The following is a 3764-nucleotide window of genomic DNA, read 5'->3' as shown; positions in this document are numbered from 1 at the left end:
ACAGCTTTGTAGGAAACTAAGGGCAACTAATGAAACACTTGAAACTGTGGTTCAACAGGAATGGACAGACCAACCCTTCAGGGGGCAATCCCAGGACAGGGAGCACTAGAAAGCCTTGTCACCAGGTGGGAAATAGTGGAAAATACCATTCCGAGTTAGCACATGGGGTAGGGCAGAGTTGGGATCCAGTAAACAAGTGTGAGGCAGTAGGAGGAAATTTATACGATCTGCTTCAAGATGACATTATAATGCTGGCTGCTAGAACAATATACAGTAACTCACAGAGGGCCCCACCTGCATAAACAATCATTACAATAGCCGGAGCTGAAGAATAGGAGGAACTGGAGTCCCTGGAGGAGAAGTGGGGAGGGGGTTGAGAGGAGGCAGCGGAGAACAGGGGCCCCAGTCTAAATGGGGCCTACCAGCATGGAGCTCCACAGACAAGGCCAGGGGGATGGTCTCCCACCCTCCGGCAGGGTTCTGGGAGAGCTGGGAGCTGGGGAGGGGCTGCAGAAGGGCAGTTTTTGGTCAGTCAGTGGTGTTTACTAAGCATTGCCTGAGGTAAGAAACTGTGTGGAACAGGGACTGTCTCTGATCTGCATATACTGCTTGACAGAGACATTGGCACATAGTGAGCACTTATCTTATGCTGTCGAGTCATCGCTGATCCTTAGCGACACCATGGACACATTTCTCCCAGAACACCCCGCCTCCATCTGCAATTGTTCTGGTAGTGTATCCAGAGAGTTCTCATGGTAAAAATGGTTTACCTAAGTGGTTTACCAATGTCTTCTTCCATGTAATTAATTTGAGTCTCTACCCTCAACTCTGTCCCATGCTGCTGCTGTCCAGCACAGGTGAGTTTTGACTTGTAGCAGATTGCCTTCCACTTGCTAGCCACTGGCCAAGCTAGGAATGGTATGGTTATGCCTCTGCTTGACTTCTCCACCCATAATCGAGACTGGTAGAATACTGGAAACTCTCCAGTTGCGATCCTGAGAGGGGAGTGAGCAGTTAACAAGTATCAAAAAAAAAACACATCATGGTGATGATTATTATGGTATTTGTTGAATAATTATTATGACTATGTACCACATACTGTGGTGGAATAAATATAAGATAATCAGGGACACAGTCTCTGTCCCTCATGGGGTTTCATGAATAAGTAGGAGGGAGTAGGAATGAATCCTCATTTTACAGTCAGTCAATCGTATTTGAGCTCTTACTGGGTGCAGAGCACTATACTAAGTGCTTGGGAGAGTACAATATAAGAGACATGCAATATAACCGTATAACACACATATATAGATGAGGTAACTGAGGCACAGAGAAGTTAAGTGACTTGTCCAGGGTCAAACAGCAGGCAAATGGCAGACCCAGGATTAGAACCCAGGCCCTCTGACTCCCAGACCCCTGCTCTTTCCACTAGACCATGCTGTTTTTCTATTATTTCTATTGTTATAATTATTATTATCATTATTATTATTATGTCTAATGACTCCTTTTCTCAGCCATCTTCACCCCCATGCCCCTTAAGACGATTCAGCCTTCTCCTCAGGACTGCTTTGAAGACTGGACTCTTCCCTACCCTTGCCTCATGGACAATTCAGGTAGAGCCCCAGGGCTCCCCTACTCACATGGCCTTTTCACACTGAATGGCCCAAGGACTATTCAACCATCTCCCCTGGGTATTACCGGATTATGCTGTTATTGCTGTCCTTTATTAAATTGTATTGTTCTAATTGCTGTTGTTTACCTCACTGACTTCACCATGACCTGACCCTTCAAACACCTTCCCACCCCCACCTCTGCCTTATCTGCCCAACCCAGTTCTCTCTTCCCATCTCACTTCCCCCGCCCCCTCTGCCACCTAATTCCTTCTCTCCTCCCTGCTCTATCCCTGTCCTCCTGGCCCAGCACCACCCCTCACCCTTTTCCACGCTGGCCCCCATCAACTGACTCCCATCCAAACCCTCCTCTTCCTTGCTCCATCCCCTCTCCCCGCCCCAACTCTTCCCCCCTTCACAGCTGCTGCCAAGTGTGGCCTATGGAAACCCTGGTCCATCATGGGGAAGCTCCGCTTCATCCTTAACCTGTTCCTCTCTCAGTCACTCCTCCTCCTTACCATCACTGAAATCTGGCTCTCCCCACACGACACGGTCTCTCCTGCTGCTCTCTCCAGAGGGGGCCTCTTCTTCTCCCACTCCCCCATACTCACTGGGAAAGGAGTTGTGGGGCTCCTTCTTGCACCCCAGTGCCACTTTCACACTATCCCACCTCTCCCTTCCCTTTCTTTCTCTTCCACTGAAGCCCATAAAATCTGCCTCTACCACCCACTCCAGATTCTATTAGCTGTCATCTAATCTCCTGCAAGTCCCACCTCCAACTTTAACCATTTTGATCCCTTTCTCACATTCCTTCTCTCTTTCTCCATGCCTACTTTAGTCCTTGGGGACTTCAATATCCCCATAGATGTTCCCGATGGCCCCTCTGCTGCCCTCCTTCTATCACTTCTCAACTCCGCCGACCTCCTGCTCCACCCTACCTTCTCCACACACCAACTTGCACACATACTCGATCTCATCACCTCTAACCACTGCACAATCTCTACCTTCACCAACTCTGAAGTCCCTCTATCTGACTACAACTTTCTCACTTGCCTCCTCTCCCACACTCCTCCTCCCCGTAAATCTGTGCTATTCCCTTACAGAGACCTCCAATCTCTCCACCCCATCCAACTTTCTCAACTCATCACGCCCCACTTAGCATCCATAGCCAATATACCCCATCTTGTTGAGAAAAGAGATGTTCTCCACACCACTCTCTCTACTGAACTCAACTCCCCTAGCCCTTTGTCGATCTTGTACCTCTAATGCCCAGTCCTGGATGCTTTATCCCTTTGTCGATCTTGTACCTCTAATGCCCAGCCCTGGATCCCTTATCCCTTTGTTGATCTTGTACCTCTAATGCCCAGCCCTGGAACTCCTGCACAGTCCGCCTCCTTCACTCTTGTGCTCACGTTGCAAAACGTTGCTGATGGAAATATAAATATCAGGCTGACTTTGTCCACTTCAAGTTTACCCTTGCCTGCTTTAACTCTGCCTCTCCTCTGCCCAGCAAAACGATTTCTCTTTCCTTATTGACACCCATGCCCATCATTCATTCATTCATTCATTCATTCATTCATTCATTCATTCGTATTTACTGAGCACTTTCTGTGTGCAGACCACTGTACAAAACACTTGGAAAGTACAGTTTGGCAACAGAGACAATCCCTATCCAACAAAGGGCTCACAGTCTAGAAGGGGGAAGACAGACAACAAAACAAAACAGTCATCAGTAGCATCAATATAGTAGCAACATCATTGATAAAATAAATAGAAAAATATGTACATATATACACAAGTGCAGTGGGGTGGAGATGGGGTAGAGAAGAGGGAGGGAGTCGAGATGATGTGAAGGGGAGGAGGAGCAAAGGAAAAGGGGGGGCTCAGTCTGGGAAGGCCTCATGGAGGAGGTGAGCTTTCAGTAGGCCTTTGAAGGGGGCAAGTGTGCTAGTTTGACCCCTAGCCTATGTCCTGCCTCTGGCCTGGAAAGCCCTCCCTCCTCAAATCCAAAAGGCACTTACTCTCCCCCCTTTCAAAACCTTAGAGAAGGCACATCTCCAAAAAGACTTCCCAGACTAAGCCCCACTTTTCCTCATCTCACACTCCCTTCTGCATTGCCCTGACTTGCTCCCTTTTCTCTTCCCCCTCTCCCAGTAC

At 48.4% G+C, this 3764-nt stretch overlaps 1 non-coding gene across 1 annotated transcript; it reads right to left on the bottom strand.

Annotated features, from left to right (window-relative positions):
- Nucleotides 1-867: 867 nt before the first annotated feature.
- LOC114817470 lies at nt 868-1005 on the bottom strand. The gene has a single exon (XR_003765327.1). It is a non-coding gene; the product is annotated as a small nucleolar RNA SNORA7 (small nucleolar RNA).
- Nucleotides 1006-3764: the final 2759 nt, after the last annotated feature.

Source organism: Ornithorhynchus anatinus, chromosome 1 (assembly GCF_004115215.2).
Source record: "Ornithorhynchus anatinus isolate Pmale09 chromosome 1, mOrnAna1.pri.v4, whole genome shotgun sequence".
Lineage (NCBI taxonomy): Eukaryota > Metazoa > Chordata > Mammalia > Monotremata > Ornithorhynchidae > Ornithorhynchus > Ornithorhynchus anatinus.
This window is presented reverse-complemented; position numbering and strand designations above follow the sequence as displayed.